We start from the raw sequence: 16354 nt of genomic DNA on the forward strand, positions 1-16354 counted from the left end.
TTCACTATGCATATAAATAATCTTATACTATGTACTAGCTTTAATAATGATGACAACCATAGCTTACAGTTGTATAGTACTTTTATATTTTACAAAAGCACTTCAATATACATTAAGAACCCAAATAGAAAATCTGATTTGCTTCTCCATCTTTTTGGTCTCCAAATTGTATTCATTTTGCTACAGTTCAAAAGCACAAAAGGAGTAAGATATATATCATTTCCCAGAAGCCAAGAAAACTTTAATAGAGCATCAAGATGCAGAACAAATCTGAGTTTAAATATTTGGGAAATCAGCTTTTAAAAAAAGAGTCCACCTTTCTTTTTTACTCTTTTCTCTGCTCATTCATAAGATCATAGATTTAGATAGATGTCTTTATTAAGGTCCAGAATGACTCCAAGGGCTCAAGCAGGCAGTAAATGGCAGAACTAGAAACTGAACCCAGGTTCTGAACCCATCACTCTTAGTGGTGGAGAGGAAGAGTTTTGTTTGTCCTTCACAAACAATAACAAAGCTCAGAAGTTGGACTGTTCCTTAATTCTAATGCAGATTTTATTCTTATTTTTTCTTTAAAAGACTGGATTTCCAAGTAGGAGAACCTAGTAGGAGTCTATGAATTAAAGAATTAAAGTATTTTGGGGTCATGGTCAAGGAAAACAGATAGAAATGTCCCAGTGCATATGTTACTATGCTCCTTAAATCCTCAGTACTTCAAAGGAAAGTGAAAATGAAACCAACAAAAGGCACAATTATGACCTTTCTAGCGGGAGATGCCCACAGAACTGGAAAGGATACAACTCTATTTGTGAACTGCTTGTTAACCATGATCAAAAGCCTATATGAAATGTGGTTATTTTACCACATAAAAACAGAATCTTTATTGCATGGTGGTGGTCCCTGAATGCCTTCAAGCTTTCCAGGGCTTATTTTTCTAACCCCAAGTTTTGGCACTAAGTAATACAAATTATGGGGAAGGTTTCTACTGCACTTATTATACTTTGCATATTCTCACTTAGACTATCAGATATAGTTCAATGGTTCAAAGTTTATTACTAGGGTCAACATTATTTTTTTTAAATCATTTGGCTTTTTGAAGCAGTTTATGGGACTGGCAGATAAAATTTATAAATGGTGCTGGCTTGAACGTAAAAAAAAAAAAAGTACATCTGTTCTCAAGCATTTATTTGCTCCACTACACTATAATCACATGTTCAATTCTGAGTAAATGGTGAAGGATTAAAGGCAAAAACTGAATGAATTAGGTGTGTACTTCATTCTTTCCCCTTCATCTCATCCATCCTACAGTAGCTGGTGCAGAGGAGGCTAGCTATATGGTGTGAAGAGACTGGGGACACAGGCACTCGCTCTTCTGCCTTGCCCCCACCATTGCTATTTACATTCCACCTCTGTTCTCCGCCATGTAGCCCTTCCCTGCCTCCCATCTCCAGTATCCTATTAACTACTATAGGCTCCTACCATATGCTACTGTTTTACTGAGCAAACTCATTTGTTTTCCAAATGAAACAAAGGGGGAAATGAGGTAAAAAAACAGAAGTTTTAGCTTAATCATTTGAGAGTTGAGCGCGTGCTACTGAAGCAGCTTTTGAAGGACCGCCCTTTTGGGGAGGAGACCTCGACGAACAGCGGTGCACCTGCTGCTGCCTGGAGAGCTGGCCAAGCATGCCGTGGCCAAGCACGCCGTACTTCTGGGACGACAACTTAAAACTGAGGGTGGAACAGAAGCTTGCTCTCACTCTGGCTTATCAGCTTAGCGGTGGCAGCACACACGTCTGGCGTTTGGTGCTGGTTCTCGGCCTGGCGGGCAGTTTGGGATTCGGTAAGTTTTATAAAAGAATATAGACTAAGCTTAGATCTAAGATTATTCATTTGTATTTCTACTTTCCTATTTCCCTAATCGGTATCACCTTTTTGTTGTCTAATTAATTCCCAAACAATAAAAGCTAATCCTTCACTGATTAAAGCTCAGAGGCTTCTTTTTCTTAGTGGTCTGGGAGATATATAAGGGAAAAGTTAAAGGGGGAATTTAATGCTCTTATATCCAATTTTAAATCTCACAATATAATGAAAACCAGAATGGTTTCAGAATTATAATGGAAGAGGGGGCAGCTAGGTGGTACAGTGGATAGAGCACCGGCCCTGGAGTCAGGAGGATCTGAGTTCAAATCCGGCCTCAGACACTTAACACTTACTAGCTGTGTGACCCTGGGCAAGTCACTTAACCCCAACTGCCTCACCAAAAAATAAAAACAAACAAAAAATACACACACAAGAATTATAATGGAAGAGTACAACATGATCTTTGTTCCATGCCACACATCATGAAAAGTTAAAAAAAAAATGCATCCAAGAGATGGAGATAAACTTGCATCAATGACCTTACAATTCACCTGATTTAAACCCCCAAAACCCATAGACTATTATAATTAAGGTTAGACTTCAAAAAATGGATAGCTTGTTGAAGGTATGCTTAATATCCAATGTTATAAAAATATGGTTTTCATGATGAAGAATTAAAGAATATATGTCAGGGCAGCTAGGTGGCACAGTGGATAGAGCACCGGCCCTGGAGTCACGAGTACCTGAGCTCAAATCCGGTCTCAGACACTTAACACTTACTAGCTGTGTGACCCTGGGCAAGTCACTTAACACCAATTGCCTCACTTAAAAAAAAAAAAAGAATATATGTCAAAATTTATGAAAACAAGGCCAAATCATGTGGGGGAAAGTAATTGTAACAAAGGAGGACATACAGTATGTTGAAAAAAATTTTAAAGATGTAAAAAGTTATAAGGTTTATTATAAATTATAAATTTAATAATTTTATGTTTTTCCTCATTCATTTGCATACCACTGTGGTTCTGGCCCTCATTACTTCTTATCTAAGCTACTATAACAGACTCCTATGTGTGATAAAATAATGGGACTTGGCAGATGCCCAGGGGCCCCACCCGAAGATTGATTTGGAATTGACTGAATTGGGTGAGACTGAGAAACTGAGAACCTACTTAAGAATGATTAAATCGAGACCATACCTGGCTATCCCTGAGTTTTGTTTTCAGAGGCTGTGGACTACACCATCAACAGGAGACCACTCAACCAGTCAGCTTGAAGGACCTCCCCTTTTGGGGAGAGAGACAGGAAGTAGGAAGTTGAGGCTGGCTCACTGAATCTCTCTCTTTTTGTCCAAGATTTTAGCGTGGTGGTGGCAGGGACAGAACCGAGTACAAAGATCTACTCCATGTGTTCTCTATAGAAGCGTGGATAGCTAAATAAAGGTGACTTTCTCAACTTCTCTCTCTTCACTAACTTTTAATATACTTTAATAAATCCTTTAAAGCCTAAAGTCTTGCTGAATTCATTTAGTAAATCTTAGCCAGTTTCCCCCCAAAATGGGGGGGGGGCAGGTTAGGATCCACATTAGATTTTAAACATGACATATGTAGTCTTCCTTTTTCTTGTCTCCCCCTTTTCAATTAGTCACTAACAGAACTGACAACCATGCCTCTTTTAAAAAACCTTCATTGGTTTCCATTTGCTTATAGCATAAAATACAAATTTCCCAGCCTTGCAAGGTGGGCCACCTACAGTTTAGCTCCCATTTTCCTTTCTGACCTAATTTCATATAATTCCCTTTCATAAACTCTTTGTTCAGAACAAACCTAACCTTCAGGGTAACATATTAAGAGACTAACAGTTTGCAGCGTCTAAGCAGAATTCAAATTCTGAACTTTTCCCATTTAGTCTAGTTGGAAGATATGAAAGTTAGGGAAAGAAGAGGTAATTGAAAGGGCAAGTTCATGGTAGACAGAATCATTTTACATGATCAGTAAAAGTACAAAGAAATATATGATGGGTATATATGAAAAGTGTCTACATGACAAGTGAGAAGAAAAGACCATTACCAACTTAGGGAAATTTTTAAAAAGCTTTATGGTAAAGGTAGAATTAATTGGGCTGGGCTTTAAAGAGTGGGCAAAATGTCAACAGGTAATGGTGGGAGGAACCTTCCAGACTCAGAGGAAAATATGATTTAAAGAAGAGAAGCAAAAATATGAAGGGTATGTACAGACAATAGCATGTAGTCCAGTTTTACTGGCAAACAAAATACAGGGAAGGAAACAGTGTTGGAAAAGTAAGAAAGGACCAAATTGTGGAAGGTTTTGAATGCTAAGATAAAGAGTTTGAATTCATTGAAATATCACTGGGAAGTAAGCTGGAAAGACAACAAAATTTAGTGATAACTCTTACTTCTTTACCCGTGATCAATAATTTTGGCTAGGTGAATTTTCATGTACTTAGTGCTTCCAAATTCCTGACTGATAAGATTCAGAACCAAGAAATCAGAATTCCTTGAAATATAAGTTTATTCTGTATTTTTAATCACATTTTATTTTCATGGTTTTAAATAATAAGGACTAGCAATAATAAACAGGAAATTACTTTTCTGTGATAGGGGTATACTAAACATTTGTCAAAAAATAACAATAAGTGCATGGTTTATTATTATTATTATTATTAACCAATTTATTGTTACAATGACTTAAAACATATCTGGCAATAAGCTAACTGATTTCTTCTTTCTTTCTTAAAATATTTTCAACATTCTTCATGTACTTTATTATTACAGATATCTAAAAAAGTGTTTGATAAATAAGAAATATTAAATTTAGTAGTACTTACAAAGAACTGCAGATTACAGCAAATATTCAAACACTAGAAGATGCTAGAGAACATGACCGGGTAACATATGAATAACCTAACATTCAGATCTCCTAGCAAGGTTGACAGCACCTACATGGAACCCCATGTCAAAATTGCCAATTTAGGTACTTATTTTGTTTCCAAAATTTGTTATTTCTTGGAACACCACTATGCCTATAAACTTATTAATATTTATTTTATTTGCAAGAATGACTCACCATTAGCTGCAGACAGGGTCACAAAGACATATAACATGGCAGCAGTTACAAGACTGACTGATTAGAATGTGACTGCTTCTCTCCTACATGTTCCTGGCCTAGTTCCCAGAAATGTCAACCTTAACCTTCTACTCCACATGTCAAGAGTTTCTTGCTCTTTCTTTTAACCATGTCAGTTGATTCCTTTGAACTAGTAACATCTCTATGTTGACTATTAACCTTTAATTCTTGTAATAGAATTATGATAGTTTTTCTTGATTTCCTGACTGATTTTTCTTGGAATTTGGAAAAACATATAAATTTCCTGAGAAATGCTGAAACATTATTTTAACTATATGGTTATTATCAGTCCACAATGTTACTCTAATTCTGTAGCTAGGCAGTGTAGTGGACAGTGCCAGGCCTAGAGTCAAGAAGATGAGTTCAAATCCAACCTCAGAAACATACTGTGACCCTGGGCAAGTCAGTTAACCTCTGTTTGCCTTAGTTTCCTCAGCTGCAAAATGAAACTGATGTAAGAATCAAATGAAATAATAATTATAAAGGGCTTAGCACAGTGTTTGGCATATAGTAGGTGCTAAGTGCTTATTTCCCTTCCCTTTCTACCTCACAAAGTTGTTGTAAGGATAAACGAGATAATATTTCTATAGCATTTTGCAAAACTTGTGACACCTACATAAAGATTAGTTCCTATTATTATTATTATTATTATCACAATTACTTGTATGCATATTGTGCATTCCCAGATAACATCCTTGAAAACCTGAGTTAATGTTCTTAGCCTATTAGATTGAAAACACTTTCTGGTAACCTGGAAGGATGTTCTAATATTAGCTTCCAAATTCCTTATTGTATCCAAAGGCACAACTACATAGAATATGTTAGTGAGATTATACCTATAGGGCACCTCTACTTAACTCCCTTGATTAAAAGGAAATAGTAACAAAAGCCACAGACATCAGGGATAATGGGAAGAGCAATGGACTGAGAAAGAGGAGACTCAAGCTGAGTTCTATTTTATCCATGAACTCATTGTATGACTTGAACAAATGACTTTCCTGGACCTCAGTTTTCTCATTTATTAATGGGGCTTGGATGGGATGGTTTCTATGGTCCCTCCCAACTCTGTAGCTCAGACAATGCTGAATATACCTTCATATTATAAAACCTTAAGAGTTTAGTCAACTTCCAAGATAGCCAAACTTCTAGGTATCAATTTTGTACTCTGGATATCAAATGCCTGTCTCAAATGAGCTCACCCCTTTAACTATTCTCTCTCTCCCTAATTAATTCATAGTGGCCCTTATCCACTGGCTAATAACCCTTTTGCTAACAATCATGCTCACATCTCTCTGTCTCTCTCTGTCTCTCTCTCTGTATCTGTCTCTCTCTGTCTCTCTCTCTCTCTCTCACACACACACACACACACACACGATCCATCATCTTAAGTTAGCATTCTGTATCTTGCATCTTGCATTTCTCAGGAGACAACCAAAACCTCAGGAAAAGCTGTCGATACTTGTTGCCTCCCTTTTCTCATCCTTATACTCACTTCTTAAGCCTCTGCAATCTGACTTTCTACCCTCTCTCCAAGATGACTTATGTAATATTGTGATCTATTAACTGCCCCCCAAATGGCCTTTCCTCAGTCCTTATCCTTCTTAATTGTGTTGAGGCATCTGACACCCACTAGACGCAGCAATCTGTTGGGTGGGTGCGTGCGTGGATAATTCTGCCGGGTTCCCAGGGCTCTCTTCTCTATGGACTCAATTCTCAGTTGCCTGGGCTATTTCTCTTTTGAGTCCCTAGTCAACTCTTCTTTGCAGTTTCTCTGTTTCTATCTGTCTACGAAGGGGGTGTGTATCTCTGTTACACTGCAAAATGTTATAGCTGATGTTGTGGCAGAGGAAGAATGGAGGAGAGAGAGGCCCACCCCACCTGCTGCCCCCAAATACAGGTATAGATTAACTCTGCAAAGCTGCCCCTCTCAAGGGGCTATAAAGGGTCACGGCCAATTATTCCTGGACTAGTTCAAACTTCATAAAGGGATAACTGGCGGCCACATCTCTAAACTTTTCTGCCCCTCAGTTTCTCTGACTACATTAACTTGGCCCTAGCTTCTTAAACTGTGAGTCACAACCCCATATGGGGGCGAATAAAAATGGGGGGGTTGTGAAAAATTTGGCAACAGTAAAAGGTTATGTATGCCTATTTTATATTGGGAGGGGGGTCACATACTACATATTTTATATGTGGGGCCACATAAAAACCAATAAGACTCAGCAGTTGGGGGCAGCTAGGTGGGCGCAGTAGATAAAGCACTGGTCCTGGATTCAGGAGGACCTGAGTTCAAATCCAATCTCAGACATGTGACACTTACTAGCTGTGTGACCCTGGGCAAGTCACTTAACCCTCACTGCTCCACAAAAAAAAAAAAACACCAAAAAGACTCAGCAGCTGATTGAATCTAGAAACTGAGGGCAATAGAGTGTTAGAATAGATTATGCAGTTAATTTGCTGACCAGGTTTCCAGTATCCATTCTGACATTAACCTGCTAAGTGACCTTGAACAAGCTCTCTCTGGGAGTCACCCCTTCTGTAAAATTAGAAGATAGGATTAAAAACTTCTAATACTGCTGGTGGTGAAGCAGATAAAGGGCTAGGCCTGGAGTCAGGAAGACTCATCTTCCTGAGTTCAAATCTGCCCCCAGACACTTACTAGCTGTGTGACCCTGAGTAAGTCACTTAACCCTGTCTGCCCCAGTTTCCTCATCTGGAAAATGCACTGGAAAAGGATGGCAAACCACTTCAATATTTTTGCCAAGAAAACCCCAAATGTGGTCACAAAGAGTCAGATACAACTCAAACAAATGGACAACAACAAGAAGATCTCTTCCAGCTCCAACATTATGTTAGTCAAAGATAATTTTGAGATTTTTGACCAAGAGGCCTAGAAAAACAGTTGCATTTATAGAAACAGGGAAGCCAGAAAGAAAAGCTGATTTGGGTTAGATTTTCCAAGAATCCTCTATATAAACTCTCTGCTCTAGTCAAACTGATTTGCATTGTCATCCCCCAAATAAGACTTGGGAATTACTGCCACTATATAGTTATTTAAGTGTGCTGTCACCTCATACCAGTAAGATACTACTGACCCTTTTTTTTGGGGGGGGGGGTTGGTGAGGCAATTGGGGTTAAGTGACTTGCCCAGGGTCACACAGCTAGTGTCAAGTGTCTAAGGCCGCATTTGAACTCAGGTCCTCCTGACTCCAGGGCCAGTACTCTATCCACTGCACCTAATGAAATCTTATCCCTCCTTTAAGTACTATTTCAACTCTTATCTCTTCCACAGAATCTTTCCTGCTCCTCCTACAGGAAAAAAAGCTTTTTTCCCTCTTCTGAATTCCTATAGCACTTTTGACTATAATGTTTATAACACCCAACAAATATGACCTCATAGGATAATTTTTTAAACTTTATACATATGAACTCATACTTCAAGCTATAGGAGGATGGGAGCCATGTTATATAGCATCTTAAACATAGTAGTACAGTAGTAGTAGTAGTAGTACTACTACTACTACTACTACCACCACCACCAGCAGCACTTTATATATAGTACTTTAATATTTACAAAGCTTACTTCATTTTATTCTCATAACAACCCTAGGAGGTAGGTGCTATTATTATCCTCATTTTATACATGAGGAAACTGAGGCAAACAGAAACTAAGTGACTTGCCCAGGAGCAGAGATTCAATAAGTATTCAAGTATTGAATTCAAGTCTTTCTAACCTAACACAGTAGGTTCAGTGTTCCTATTGATATAGGTAGTTTGTTATTGTTGTTGCTGAACGTGATGATGATGACAATAAAAAGAATAAAGGAAGGTATCTCAATTTAAAATAACAAAACAGTATTTTCCTCAAGGTATCTTTTAATATGCTCTGTCTAGTTTCAAACTGTTTAGAAGACAAAAAGGTAGCATTTACACCAATGCCCTTAAGGCAGGAGTTGGAAAAGAGGAAACCTTTATGTAATTCTGGATTTTAAAACTTTCTCCTTTTCTTCCACCTTGAAATGGGCATTGTGTTATGAGAAAGATAGTGATATTTTCTGTTACAAAATCTGAAGTGCTTAAAAGGTAGAAATTTAATATGTATATGTGTGTGTGTGTGTGTGTGTGTGTGTGTGTATATATATATATATATATATGTATCTTTTATGAGTCTCCTGCAAATAGACTTTTGAGGTTGGTTTGTTGGGAACATCAAAATTGTCTTCCATATTTTTGCTGTTAATTTTGATCCTGCATTTACTTTTCCAAATTGCTTTCATTACAGCTCAGAGTGTTCTCAGGCATAGACATATTAAGAATTGAGTTAATAATCACAGATGCATAATTTCTTGCTACAAAGAATTGTTTCCATAAAATTATTGCAAAATTCTGCCTGGTTTATTGGATATAATACTGAGCAGAGGATCAAGAGATATGGATAAATTTCTACATTCAGTCATAAATTGAAATTGAAATGTTCAAGGTTATAAAATATACTGCCCTTCATATTCAAAGATAACTCTAATAGGCCCACCATCAGTTGGATATTTATTCACTCAGGGATTCACAGAATCATAGGAATTAGAGCTGAAGGGCTCTTAGAGATTATCTAGTTCAAACCTTTTGTTTTAGAGATGAAGAAAATGAGATCTAGAGGGGTTTAAGTGGCTTTCTAAATATCATTCAGCTTGCAAGTTGCAGAGCCAAGATTTAGTCATTTCCACAAACATTTACTGAGATTTTTTTAATGAATATAATAATACTAAACTAGGTCCCTAAGAAGGTAACAAGAGAAGACTACTGCCTTCAAGGAACATAAAGTCTAGAAGGGAAGACAAGGAAAGCATACAAATAACAAAAGTATACAGCAGAGCATAATAACATTAGATACAGCGTTCCAAAAGCTTGAGTGAAGTTTCATGCTATTAAAACTTATATATAATAAATTTTAAATTGTTTCTAATATACACAAGTAATATGTCATATTTTAAATTGTGTAATATTATTTCATATATACAGATATATATATTTCTATATTATTTTTTAAATTTAAATAAGTAGTTATTTAAACTATTAAAGCTTAATATTACACTAAGACTTTTATGACATCTTGACTAAGCAAAGTGCTACTGAGCATTGTTAAGGGATATAAAAGAACATGTGCTCTGTAGTCAGGGAACACGATTATTTAATTTTAAAGACTAGAGATACATGGATAAAGTATTTAAATATTGGATGATATGCCAAAAAGAGTGCTATTGACAATAAGTATAATGAAAAGTCTTTCTTTGCCTCTTATCACCAAAGTCATCTATTTGTAAGCAAGGATTACAGTCAAGGGGCAGATAGGTGGCATAGTGAATAGAGCACTGGGCTTGGAATCAGGAAGATTTATCTTCATGAATTCAAATTCGGCCTTGGACACTTACTAGCTATGTGACTCTGGGCAAGTCATTTAGACCCGTTTGCCTCAGTTCCTCATCTGTAAAATGAGCTGGAGAAGGAAATGACAAGTCATTCCAGTATCTTTGCCAAGATAATCCCAAATGGAGTCATGACCAGTCAGACACGACTTAAAAACCATTGAACAGTAACAACAAAACATGACAGTCAATCAATAAACATTAAGTCCCTACTATGCGCCAGGCACTGTGCTAAGTATGGGGATATTAAGAAAGGCAAAAGACAGTTTCTGGTTTCAAGGAGCTAGTGGTCTAATTAAAGAGATATCAAGCAAACAACTATATCCAACAAGATACGGACAGGATAAATTGGTGAAAAACAGAGGGAAAGGACTAGAATTAAGAAGAATTGCAAAAGCCTTCCTATAGAAGGTGGGATTTTAGCTGGGACTTGAAGGAAGACAGGGAAGCAAAGAGGTGGAGATGAGGAAGGAAAGAATTCTAGACATGGGGGTACAGATAGTAAAAATGCACAGAGATGGTAAACGGAGTATCTTCTGGGAGGAACAGAAAGGAATCACTGGGTCAAAGTAAGAAAGGAGGAAGATATAAGAAGACTGGAAAGATAAGAAAAGAGCCAAATTACAAAAGGTTTTTACAAAGCTAAACAGGATTTTATATTTGACCATGGAGGTAAAAGGAAGCAACTAGAGTTTACTGAACAAGGGAAAGAATATGGTCAGACTTGGACTCCAAGAAGATCAATTTGATAGCTGAGTGGAGAATGGACTGGAAAGAGGGGTGAGAACAATCAGCAGACTATTGCAATAGTCGGGGCTTGAGGTGATGTAGGTCTGCACCAAGATGGTGTCAGTGTCAGAGGAGAGAAGAGGGCATATGTGAGTGATGTTAAGAAGGTAACTGGATATGGGGGTGGGGGGTGGAGTGAGAGAGTAAGGACTTGAAGATGACACTTAGGCTGCAAGCCTGTGACACAGAATAGTGCTACCTTCAATAGTAATAGGGAAGTTAGGGAAGATGGAGAGTTTTAAGGGAAACATCATGAATTTAGTTTTTAACATTGAATTTAAGATGCCCATGGACCAACCAGTTCAAGATGTCTAACAGGAAGTTGGAGATAATAGAGTTCAGCAGGGAGGATAGGACTGGAGAAGTAAAGATGAGAGTCATCAGCTTAGAGATGTTAACTAAATGCATAGGAGCTAATGAGATCACCAAATAAGATAATATAGAAATAGAAGAGAGCTCAAGACAGAGTCCTGTGGAACACCCACCATTAGTGGGCATGCTCTCAGCAAAAAACCAGCAAAAGAGACTGAGGAATGATCAGATATGTAGGAGGAGAACCAGAAGAGAGTACTGTCAAGAAAACCTAAAGAAAAGGGAATATCAAGGAGAAGAGGGTGATTGACAGTGTCAAAGGTTGCAGGGAGATCAAGAAGGATGAGGTTTGAGAAGAAGTCCTTAGATTTGGCAAATAAGAGCCTGCTGGTAACTTTGGGGAAAGTAGTTTCAGTTGAATGATGAAGCCAGAAGACAGCCTACAGAGTTAAGAAGAGAGTGAGAAGAAAGGAGGTGAAGACACTTATTACAGACAGCATTTTCAAGTTCAGCCACAAATGAGAGAAGAAATATGGGATCACAGCTAGCAAGGATGGATGAACCAAGTGAGAATTTTTTAATCATGGGAGAGACACAAATATGTTTGCAGGTAGTAGGGAAGTATCCAGTAGACATGTGTAGCCTGTGTCCATAAGACAAAACCAAATCATGAAGTGATCAAACCCATGAACTTGTCCACATTAGAGTCATACTACTGAGTTAACTGCTCATAGTCATGTAAGATCATGCAATGCTTCTTTGTGCTTCAGTTTCCCTCCCTAAAAATATAACTAAAAGTTTTCACTACCAACTCTACATACAATTTTTATTTAATGTTTTAAAGAAGAACTTAAAAACCCTAACTTCATCAGGATACAGTATCACATAACAGACGTTTGAATCTCTAGTAATTGTGAAGGTCAGAGGATGCACTAATGCATAAAGAAACTTCTGAAGAGCTGTTAAATCCATGTACATCAGAGGCAAAATGGCATAGAGAGCATTGGATTGGGACCCAGCCAGGGGACCTAATTCAAAACTCAGCTTCATCACTAGCTGTATGACCTTGAGCAAACTTCCTTAACTCATTGGGCCTACAAAACATCTTAAGTTCCATCTGGATCTTTATCCCATGATCACAGAATTATGTAGCCTAGGGGGCAAGCTAGGTGGCATAGTGGATAAAGCACCAGCCCTGGATTCAGGAGGACCTGAGTTCAAATCTGACCTCAGACACTTGACACTTACTAGCTGTGTGACCCTGGGCCAGTCACTTAACCCTCATTGCCCTGAAAAAAGGGAAAAAATGAATTATGTAGCCCAGGCTTACATTGTCAATAATCAAGTCAGTTCTAAAACATATGGCATCTAAGTTTTCTCATGAACTTGGGAGGGAATTAAAGCTGCACTGAACAGATATTAGATGTGCAGTCTCTTTCCCACCTGCCAACTAAAAAGAGTTCCTTCATCAATTTAAAAGAGTACTCAATGATGAGATTAAAGGGCATGGCCCTTGGTTTACCAGTATCTATGAGTCACTTTCCCATGAAGGTAGACATGATCACTGAGGATATAAATGACTCCTGTGACCGGAGCCAAGATTTAGTCATTTCCACATTTCTTTTGTACTATCTTCCCTTCTATTGCTTCCCTTAAGAAAGGGATATACAGCCTCTAAAATAATTGACTAATTGGGACTCAGAGGAATGAGTTCTATGTGGACTATGTAAGCAAGCTAACAGATCAGATCTCTTTCTCTTGCTTTCTTTGAGAAAACAGTCCAGCACATAGTGGAATGGACTTGTGTTCAAGGGTAATTTGGAAGGAGGGAAGGAAGGAGGGGGAAAATAGTATACTTTGGTGTGTGTTCAGATGACATCAGTTCTTTCTTTGGAGGCAGACAGCATTTTTTATCATGAGTCTTTTGGGACTGTCTTGGATCCTTGTATTGCTGAGAATAGCCAAGTCATTCACAGTTCTTCAGTGTACAATATTGCTGTTACTATATACAAAGTTCTTCTAGTTCTGCTCACTTCACTTTGTATCAGTTCATGTAAATTTTCCCAGTTTTTTCTGAAGTCATCCTGCTTGTCATTTCTTATAACACAATAATATTCCATTATAATCATGTACCACAAGTGATTCCCAATTGATGGTCATCTCCTCAAATTCCGATTCTTAGCCACCACAAAAAGAGCTGTTATAAATATTATTGTACAAATAGGTTCTTTTGAGAAGGAAGCCTTTTTGAATAGCACCAGCTTTGGAATTTGTCTCATTGGTAATACCCATGAGAGTTTCCAAATACGAGAGTTTCTAAATTTAAACTTTTTATACAGATAAGGGGATTTCCTGATTCCGTATGCTTCCTGGAAGAATAGGTTCATTTACATAATTCTGAGCAGCATCTTCCTTAGACTGTACAAGTGTGATTGAGGAAGGGAATTTCTTATTATGCAGCTTACAAGGTTGCATTATAAGTTCAGAAAGAACTGACTGTAGCAGAGAATTTGCTGAAATGTCAAGGTATTGTTTAATAGTAACTTCAAATTCTCTTCCCAGGTTGGAGGTCAGTGTTTTATTTCAGTGCTTTATGTATTTTCTGCAGCTATTCATGGGCAAATTTTATGAGTACTTTGTATTTTATATATATTCTGTGGAGTGAAATAATGGCTGTCCTAGACCTAATTTGTATCTGCTACCTTGAGTGCTTATTCAGAAGCTGGAGACCCCTTTCCCCCTACATTTTCTCCACATTTGGAGAGATTTAGATTGAGAAATACCATCCATATACCAGGAGATTTTCCTGGAGAAACTCCAGGGAGAGGTGATAAGCCAAAAAGAGAAAATGACCCTTTTAGAGTACCTCCTCAGGAATAGATTTAATCACTGACAGACCAGAGCTTCATACTGTAAGTAGGGAATGAGGAAGACAGTCTCAGATCCAAGGCAAACCACAATATATAAGCCTCCCAGCCCTTAACATTTTTCATTCATTTAAAGTAAATGTCAAGGGTGGCCTTGAAGGGAAAAAGGGAAGATAGTACAAAAGAACTGATATAAAGACTGAAAAGGAGTGTGTGTGTGTGTGTGTGTGTGTGAGAGAGAGAGAGAGAGAGAGAGAGAGAGAGAGAGAGAGAGAGAGAGAGAGAGAGAAAGAGAGGTGTTAAAGTCTGGCCCTTCACTGTACCAACCCTTTATAAGGGGATCATAAATAAAGGCATACCCCCACATATCTTATTCCAAGAAAACATCTTAGTGAAAAGACATGATAGAAGAAATTATTTATAAATGCTATAAATGGGTCACTGGTCAAAGGATGCAATGGTAACACTTTACAACTTCATGGTAGTGTTTGGTGATAATGTATTACTGTATTATTTTGAAATCACATCAGTCAGGACAACACTATATGAAACAAGCCTGTGTGGGTTTAGTCTTTTTTTTCTTTTGGTAGTACCAACCGCTAAGTACTTCCTTATCCTTACCCCTCTACATGCGGCCCCTTCATCATAGTTTCAGTCAGCTCATTCCATGAGCTGTATATCCCTTTCTTAAGGGAAGCAATAGAATACAGTGCAGTGAAAAAAGTGTTACATTTGGTGTCAGAGGCCCCAAGTTTGCACCTTGCTTCTGCTACTTAACCACCTGTGAGATTTTGGACAAGTCCACTCAATCTCTTTGGATCTCAGATGCCTAGTTGTAAACTGAAGGGATTGGACTGGATCCTAGCTTCTTAAACTGTGGGTCGCAATCCCATGTGGAGTTACATAATTCAATGTGGGCTTATGAAAAATTTGGCAACAGGAAAAGGTTATGTGTACCTATTTTATATACGTATATACCTAGGGTCACATAAAAATTTCTCAGGCAAAAAGGGGTCATGAGTGGAAAAAATTTAAGAAGCCCTGGACTAAATGACCACTTAGGTCCCTTCTACTATGACCTACGTGATTCTTCTTTTTCCTCCCCTTCACAAAGCAAAGATCCCTGGACAATCACCCCAATTTACCAGACCCTAGGGAGAATTCTGACCAAAAGATAGATATACATATAAAATAAATACCTCTGTCACTATAGCAAAAAAGGAATGGAGAAAATAGGTCTTCAAAGTTTCCTGGAAACGATCTTTCTCCTAATTTTATATGAATATTAACAGTGCTAAAAGGCTGATAGTCTTTTTTTGTATAACCTCTCTATCCCCATAAAAACCTATCAGAAGAAGATAATCCTGTTAAACAATACATCTCATACCAATAATATGGATGCAAAATCCTTTTAGTGGGCAACCTCTCACAAAAAAAGCAATAGGAAGAGAATTAAGTTTGCCCTAAAGTTCCTGCAATCACAATAGGGTGACCTCCACATCCCCTAAGGCACTAGATTTTGACTATGGCAGACTTTGCCAATTTCACAACAGCACAGTAGTTAGAACTGCGCCAATATAACCACATAATTGTGGAGTATTCCAAGCTAGGACAGAAATAGATGTTAAATATTATTTATCATTACAGCCTACAATCACCCTCTTCCACCCAGATAAGGCTAGGAAAAGTCCCATGTCAGGCAAAGGGACCTAAGTTTTATCAACAAAACTCAAGTCTAAATTGCTGGGTATAGAAAAACTGGTACCCTCCCGAGGTAATACTGTCTTCTAACCCCCTTCTCTACTGACAGAGAAGCAGTGGATTTACTCTTCTACAGGAAGCCTTCTCCAATCCCTCTTAATTCCAGTGCTTCCTCTCTCTTATTTATTACCTATTTATCCAGTATTTAGCTTGTTTTGCATATATTTGTTTGCATGTCGTACCCCCCATTAAATTGTAAATTCCT

The 16354-nt window shown here is 37.8% G+C and overlaps 1 protein-coding gene across 2 annotated transcripts in view; it reads right to left on the bottom strand.

The window, feature by feature from the left end:
* The window catches only part of LOC122740857 (cytochrome c oxidase assembly protein COX16 homolog, mitochondrial), a 106414-nt gene that overhangs the window by 42822 nt on the left and 47238 nt on the right, over positions 1–16354 (bottom strand). The window lies entirely within an intron of this gene.

This window comes from Dromiciops gliroides, chromosome 2 (genome assembly GCF_019393635.1).
Source record: "Dromiciops gliroides isolate mDroGli1 chromosome 2, mDroGli1.pri, whole genome shotgun sequence".
Lineage (NCBI taxonomy): Eukaryota > Metazoa > Chordata > Mammalia > Microbiotheria > Microbiotheriidae > Dromiciops > Dromiciops gliroides.